Source organism: Octodon degus, unplaced genomic scaffold (assembly GCF_000260255.1).
Source record: "Octodon degus isolate 3935 unplaced genomic scaffold, OctDeg1.0 scaffold00098, whole genome shotgun sequence".
Taxonomy (NCBI): Eukaryota; Metazoa; Chordata; class Mammalia; order Rodentia; family Octodontidae; genus Octodon; species Octodon degus.
In genome coordinates, this window is record NW_004524674.1 from 6,498,162 (window position 1) to 6,506,230 (window position 8,069).

The 8,069-nt window shown below is 50.2% G+C and overlaps 1 protein-coding gene across 3 annotated transcripts in view; it reads right to left on the minus strand.

Moving 5' to 3' along the window:
* The window catches only part of Pik3r6 (phosphoinositide-3-kinase regulatory subunit 6), a 60,334-nt gene extending 52,523 nt beyond the window's left edge, over positions 1-7,811 (minus strand). For all 3 annotated transcript variants that reach the window (XM_023723484.1, XM_023723483.1, XM_023723485.1), the window contains exon 1: positions 7,681-7,811. The gene's annotated coding sequence lies outside the window, so the exon portion shown is untranslated. The remainder of the gene's footprint in view (positions 1-7,680) is intronic.
* Between the last annotated feature and the right edge of the window lie 258 nt (positions 7,812-8,069).

The following is an 8,069-nucleotide window of genomic DNA, read 5'->3' on the forward strand; positions in this document are numbered from 1 at the left end:
AGAGAGAGAGAGAGAGAGAGAGAGAGAGAGAGAGAGAGAGAGAGAGAGGAGCTGTGAAAATCTGACCATGAGTGAAAGACTGTGGTTGACCTGGGGCATTCCCACTCTATGTGAAGGAGCTAAAAATGGCCACATAGTATGCTCAGAGTCCCCACAGGGTAGAGTTAGGTCCTAACCCCACATTTACTAGTGGGGGAGGGAGGCCAGGAGAAGATTTTCACACAGCACCTAGGAAGCCAGGGTTCCCAGGTCCTCCTCTATTATCTGGATGTGAGGAATAATATCAATCTTACCCCAACTCACTGTGTCAAGACACCATCAGCTCTTGCAGGTCCCCCACTAGGTCATGCAGCTTAAGTTTTTCTCCTGAAACCCATTCTCTGACTTAAGCCCTCCAATGGGTTCTCCTAGGTCTTCTAGTAAAGACACACTTTGCGTCCTACCTATAAGCTGGCCAGATGTGGCTGCGAGGCCCAGTCCAGCCTCACTTGCCCTTGCTCACCCTCTCCCTTCCCCGTGCTGTCACTCACTGGGTCGCCCCAGCTCATGAAGCTCAGCGTGCCTCTTCCTGGAGCACTGTCCTGAAGCTTTCCTCACTGCTGCCTCCTTCACAGCGTGCAGGTCTCACTGTAACCGTCCCCCCCTCCGAAAGACCTTTCCTGACTGCCCTGCCCAAGAATGGCCTCTGCAGTCACACATGCTCTTGCTTTGCTTTGATTCAATTCACAGCCTCGGTTGTATTGGGAATTGCTCTGGGTCCCGGTAAGTTTTCTTGTCTAATGATTAGAATTCACACTCCGTCAACACCGGGTCCTGCTGCGCCTTGTCTGCAGCAGCATGCCCACGACCTAGGGCAGCGCTGGCTCTCCGAGGCAGTGAGCACGCTGCAGATATTTAGTGAATGGAGACAGGTGAAGAATCTTGCCAAAAATCACACAGCTCCTGAATAATGGAACCAGGGCTAGAGCTCAAGTCTCACCCTGAGATGATTGCCTTCTGCACCCCTTCCTCTCTTCCCTCCAAACCTCACAAAGGTCCCTCTGCCTAATAAATACATGAATAAATTTCTCTACAGTGGGATCAGACAGACAAAGACTAAAAGAGAAGTGCACAGCTAAGGAGCCATTGGGGATAGGTGAAGATGTTTCTGAGCTAATTTTCAATTGTATGTAAAATTGTAAAAAGCCTTAACAATCTCTAACGTAAGGGCTCCTGACTTTTCAGAAAGCCTTCTGTTGGTCCATTCATTTGTCCATCCATTCACTCACACACTCCTCAAACATCTACCCAGCACTTGGATATATTTGTGCAGGTGCTGGGGAAGTCATGAGCCACTGTCTTGCTCCTCCCACAGTGGACCTCTGCAGCCTTATTTCCTGTCCTTTGGGGCTGTTGACCACGAGGGGCCAGCTTGCATGGAGACAGGAAATGGAAGCAAGCAGAACCCAGCTGGTTCTCAACATCAGCTTCTCGTGTGTCTTCACTTCCAGAGTGAGAAGCAGAATACAACTCATCATCTTAAATGCCAAACCACGCCCCCAAATGATTTCCCCAAAGTATCTTCCTGGGCGCTCTTGTGTGCTGCATCCATAACACAGGGAAGACTGGAGCGCCTTTCATAGGAGAGGACAGGAGCCCTCTACCACGGAATGCCTCTCACTCTTTCACCTGTAGGGTTGGAATTTTCACTTCAGCACTGCCGACTGCCCCCTGTGCATAGGGAGCAAGTGTGAAACTCTGCCCAGCACTTCACTGGCCCTTTTGACTGAGCCAGTGGAGGGGAGGTTTTGTATTCCACCCCTCCAAAGAGACAGTGGCTGGGGTCTGTCTGTGCAGAGGGTGCCCCTTTCTGATTTGGATGAAGTGTCCTCTGAATTGGCTGCAGCCTTGCCTGAAGCATCTCTGCTCTTCTTCCCAGATTCCAATTGGTGAAAGGCTGGGAAGCCAGATAAACATATATGCTCACTTTGAATGTGAAATACATAACTGCAGCCTGAGAAACCACAACAGCAGCATGCAGCTTCCATCCCTCGACTCAGAGCATCTACTGGTAGAGAGTGTGTGTGTGCATGTGTGTGGGACCCAGAACTCTACCACTAACCTACATCCCCAGGCATTTTCATTTTTTATTTTGAGATATGGCCTCCCTAGTTGCTAAGTTGCCTTGGCTCACTTCAAACTTGCCATCCTCCTAACTAAGCCTCCCAAGACCCTGGAATTATAAGCATGCAGCGTCACACCTGGCTGTGGTGGTTAATTTCATGTGTCAATTTGTTCAGAACAAGGGAATGCCAAAATACCTGATAAGGCACTACTTCCGGGTATGTCTGGGCAGTTGTGTGTTAGTCAGCCTTTCATTACTATAATGAAATACCTGAGATAATTATCTTTAAAAAGGACAGGTTTATTCTGTCTCACAGTTTTAGAAGTTTCAGCCCACCCAATGACCCTTTGCTTAGAACCTGTGGTGAGGTAGCACGACATGACAGGAGTACAGAGTGGAGCAAACCCACCTATTTCACAAGTCAGAGAGTGAAGGACAAAGAAGAGGGGGCCAGGGTTCCACAGCCCTTTTAAAGGTACACCCACAGTGACCTCAAGAACTCCCACTGGGCCCTATCACCTCCCAGTAGTGCCACCCCAGGGACCAGGTCTTTATCCCAGAGGCCTTTGGGGTATGTTCAATATCAGCACTCTAGCAAAGCCTCTAGAAGAAATTAGCACTGGAGTTAGGGATTGACTAAAGAAGCTCTGCCTTACCAGCATGGGGGGGGGTGGTTTACCATTCAAGCTTTGAGAGTCTGAGTGGACAAGAGGGCAGAGGTGGGGTGGACTTGTTCTCTCTACGAGCTTTTCTACTTCTCTGCTCTGGGGCATCAGTGTCTTGGGCTTCTAGGCCTTCAGCCACATAGAATCTCACAGCATTGGCTCTTCTGGTTCTCAGGCCTTTGGGCTTGGGCGGGAACTACACCATGAGCTCTCTTGGGCCTTCTCAGCCTCTGTGATCTCTGTCTTCTCATGGTGTTGCTGCTCTGGAGCACCCTGACTAATGCAATCATAATACTTCCTATTTCACAGATTTTCATGAAGGAACTCTGGAGACTGCACCCTGCTGAGCACAGGTTAAAATGCACTTTAAAAGCCATGCATATGGTAAAACCCTAAAAGCCCCCATGACTGTATAAGGAAAAGCAAACATCCTTCCACCCATCCTCTGGTACATCTGTTCCTCTGTGTTAGTCAGCATACAGTTCATGCAGAACCCTACAGATTTTGGACACCCAAATCTGTGGTCAACATTGAAAAGTCAGATTTCACATACAATTCAAAATTTAAACTTTTATTTATGGTAACTGAGAGGCTGGGCAACACTGAGTCTGCAGCTCCACATGGTAATAATCAGAGCACTGAAGAACAGTTGCCCCTGTTGAAGAGCTATAGGATTCCCAGGTTCTCATCCTCTGCATCCAGAACATAGAGCTGTGTTGGTGTCCACAGCATGGGCACTGTCACCTTGCTTGGGTCACGATTTATGCTACCTGTTGTGTTCCTGAAGACAGACTCACTGGCCAACTGAAAGTTACATTATGGTTCAAGTTCTAGCTCTCAAAGAGAAGAGTCAGTTGCAGAAGGCCTGATATGAGCTGGGCATTAGCGTTCCCCATGGAGCCCTATAAGTCATTCAGTAAACAGTTTTGGTCCATCTCTGTAGTTTTCCACAGCACCTGATGCACTGTATTGTGTTTGCTGACTGATTCCTTGTCCACACTTGAATGCAATCCCATGAAGACAATGCATGACTTCATGGGAATGAAGTCAAGGTAAGACTTCAAGGTATGACTCCTGTAACACCACACCCTGACATTGTTTGTGCCACACAGGAAACTCTCAATTAATATTATTGAATGAATGAATGAATGAATGAATGAATGAATGTCGGTTGCTCATAAGAAGGCAAGACAGAGTCTCTGTCTCCAAGCCACTCCCAAGTTAGAGGACAGATGCAAGGCTGCCTGGTGCATTAGTACAGCCAAGGGAAACAGAGATTACAAGCATGGTGGTGCTCAGCATCCTGCCTAAGAAGACAGCAGTCGCAGAGGAAGGAGGGAGACAGAAACCATGGCAAGAAGGACGCTGTGTGTTGCCACACTCAGCTGGTGGCCACTCCATCGCCCGTGGTGAGGGATCTGTCTCAGGCCCCTTCACAGATAGCGCAGGCGACAATGTCTGCTGCTTTGGTGCAGCGAAATGATGGACGCAGTACTGACAGATCTCAGGACCTGCTGGAGCCCATCCACATACCCTACCCTCTCCCAGCTGCCCCAGGAACCACAGGACAGCACCACAGGAAAGGCAGCAGCAGCCTCTGTCCACAGGCAGGAGGACCTTGGGAAGCAGGGATGGGGATGAAGGCTGGCTACCCCGGAGCGCGGCCTCACACAGGCCTCTCTTGCCTGTGTGGTACAGAGTCATGGGGTGCAGAGTCATGGGGTACAGAGTCATGTCATGGCCTGCACCATCATTCACCAGCTCACTTCTACAGTGGCTCTCAGCCATATTCCAGATGCTATAGCAGAAAAAGGTAGGAAAGCCGGATTTCCAACTGGAGACTAAATAACTGGATGAATTCACCTATTCATTCAACAAATATTTGTTGAGCACCTTCTATATGTTAGAGATGGCTCTAGACTTGGGGATAGAAGGACAGACAAGCATGCCTGTCCTCAGAGGTTGTTTGCAGGCCAGAGGGTGTGTACCAGGAAGGGAGGGGTTGGGCAATAAGCCAAATATTTAAATTGCATATTAGAGGATGATAAATACTATTTCTAAAAAGTTGGGAAGGGGAATGAGAAGTTCCAGAGTTGGGGAGGGATATTTGGCGTTTATTTTATATTTAAAAAATTTTGTATATAGGGCCAATGAGATAGCTCAGCAGACTAAGCACCTGCTTAGGCAAGCACAGGGACTGGGGTTTGATCACAGGCACCACATGCTGTGCAGGCCCTGCTCCCGGGGGTTCACTGAGCTGGCCATTGAGACCAGGTGTGGTGGCACACACCTGTAATCCTAGCACTGGGAAGGCTGAAGACAGGAGAATCACTGAGTCTGAGCTGCATAGTGAGTCCTTGTACCAAATACATTTTTAAAAAAATGAATATATTCATGGGGGACAGAGTCATGTCATAATATATGTATGCAGTATTGAATCATGAAACCAATCTAATTAACATATTCATCATTTTACCTAATTTTTCTTGTTTTTTCCTTTGCAACAAGGTCTCACTCTGTTGCCCGACCTGGCTGACTTCGTGGTATTTCTTTGCACACATTATGACTAGGTCAGGTTTTTCTTAAATAATTAGTTAATTGACACGGGTTCACACTCATAGTGATCCTCTGGTCTCAACCTCCCCAGCATTGGGATCACAGAGGCGTGCGGTTTTAGTGACCAGTGCCGCACATGGCAGCACAACATGCTGTACTGGGGATCGAACCCAGGTCCTTGCACTTGCCATGCAGGTGTTTAGACCGCTGAGCCATCTCTCCAGACCACATGAAGGCTTTTCTATAATACAGTATTGAATATCTCGCAGAACTCAGTACTATCTCAAAAGAGATAAACAAAGTGGCTGTGTGGGTATGCATTGGTACTGTCGTAAAGCCAAAATATCCTAAGTTGGGTCATTGTAATTTGGGGACCATACATATACAAGACAGCATTATTACGATGGTCACCATGCTGTGCAAAATATCTCGAATAACTTCTTATTCCTCACAAATAAGACTGTATCCTTCAACCAACATCTCCCCACCTCCTACACATCATGTGTGATTTTATAAGGTGATGGCTGCTAGGGGTCGGGGTACGTGACTTGGAGTAGAAACTTGAAAGATGCAGCAGAGAGCCGTGCCCTACCTGCAGGAGAAATAGCCCCAGCAAAGAAAACAGCAGAGACATCATCTCGGGGGCGTCTGATGGAGAATTAAGCGAGAGGAGAGCAGGAAGGAGCAATACCGAGAAGTCAGGGAGCTTCAGGGCCCGCACTTAGGCCTCCCTCCTGTCCTGCTCACCATGCAGTGCAGAAGTGACTTGTGTCACTTGTCACCTGCCTCTTTCACAGAAAGACCTCACTCCAGAGCTCCAGGGCAGACAGACGCGCTAGACGAGGGGTTGGGAGCACGGGGTTTATGAACTCCCAGATGTGGGGAGTAGGTGACAGAGTTCTGAGTTTTGAGGAGACCCCTCAGCCTCACCCCCAGGAGGCCCAGAAGGAGTCACAGTTTTCTGGAGAAGGGGGAGGGGAGCCCTGCTTTCCTGGCTGGCCCTGGTTTTCTCAGCTGAGTCTGCTCCTGGACAGGAAGGAAACACCTGGAGGGAAGGAGCTCGGCAGTGGAAGCATTGTTCCTGGGGCAGGAGCCTACCAGGATAGGATCCAAGGAGGCGGACAGCAGGGGGACATTCTGGCACTCCTATCCCCCATGCCAGCCCCAGGTTGCTCTCTGGAAACAGCGAGGGTGCGTGGGAGAGGGCAGCAGAGCAAGCCCTAGTGAGAGGCGGGTGACACAGGGCCCCCTGCTATGTTGCTTTGGATCCAACCTGCTCTGTGGATCGAGCCTCGAGCCTCTCTGGCCAGTTGCTGAAAACCTTTGGGCCTTGTTTCCTTATCTTTAAAGAAAACCTGATAGCAGCATCTGTCTCAAAGGACAAAAGGAAGTAATGTCTGAAAAACACCTAGGGCTAATGAGGGGATGGGCAGGCTGGTGGCAGACAGTGCTCCCCAAACTCTGCAGCATAGCAGACAAAAGGAGCCTTTGCTGTTCATCCAAATCCTGCCTTTTGTACCTCCTTTCCTGCCTCTGGGCTTGGGGGCCCTGCTGCCTCCACTGGGCTGCCTGTTGCCTCATTTTTGCACTCCAGGCCCTGGGCTCCCTGAAGTCTCAGCTCAAGTGCCACTGTCCCCAGAGTCCTCCCTGATCCTGCATGGGTATGACATCCCTCTCCCACTCCAACCACACAGCCCATCTCCCTGGGCACCCCAGGCCACACCTGTGCCTCTGCTCCCAAGGCAGATGATCAGCTCCTCAAGAACAGAGATCAGGCCTCTGCCACTTTCTGCACACAGGGAAGCTGCTGAAGCCCTAGTGTACACAGAACTAGCCAGGCCGTTCGATCCAGGAGAGGGATGGACAGGTGATGTCCCAGAAGGGTCGTAGACAAGGACCCCAAAGATGCACTCTGAGTCCTGCTGGTCTACCTACCCTGCAATCTCTGGCAAGTTGCTTTGCTTCTCTAAGCCTCAAGTCTCCAGACCTATAAAATGGGTATGAAAACACTTCTAATTGCTAGTGAGAATCAAATGGGATCGCAAGGGTATGCTACATCAGGAGCAAGGGTGGTTAGCTTTATTAGCACGGGCATGTATAGCATTCAAGGAGAAGAAAGAAGAGACTCCCTTACAGGGCCTTAACTCTTTTCATTAAATGAAGATGGGTTGAACTATCATAACTATGCCGAATAGTCCTGGGAGCTGCAGCCTTGGGTAGCTCTGCTTAGGAAGACTGGCTCCTCCGAGGCTGTCCCTCCAGCATCCCTCCTCCCCAACCCATCTGCCTGCTTTTTGCTCTGCTCCGATTTCTCCTGGATCCCTCCTTAGAGACCGACTCTTAGCCAGCACCTACCTTGGTTTGGCTACAGCTTCTCAGCTCCCTGAGTCTTCTGGCGGAGGAGCTTCCCCACAGCCCTGCCCCACAAGGCCAGCAGTCCCAGGGAGCCAGCTGTCTGGGGGGAGCCCCAGCACTGGTCCTTAGGCCTGACTGTTGGCTCCAGACCTGCAGAGAGGAGCCAGTGCTTCACAGGCCAGTGCTGTCCCTCCCCTTCCTTCCCCTTCCAGTGGCCCTCAGAACTCCTCCCAGACACATCCTGCTGCGAAGCTGCTTTTTAAAGCTCTGTGGTCACCCGCAGCCACTGCAGGTTCTGTATTCTGATCTGGTGCAACCGACCTCATCAGGCAGGACGGGCACTCCCCAGGGACCCACCCTGCTGCTGACATGGCGGTGCTGCAGGAGCC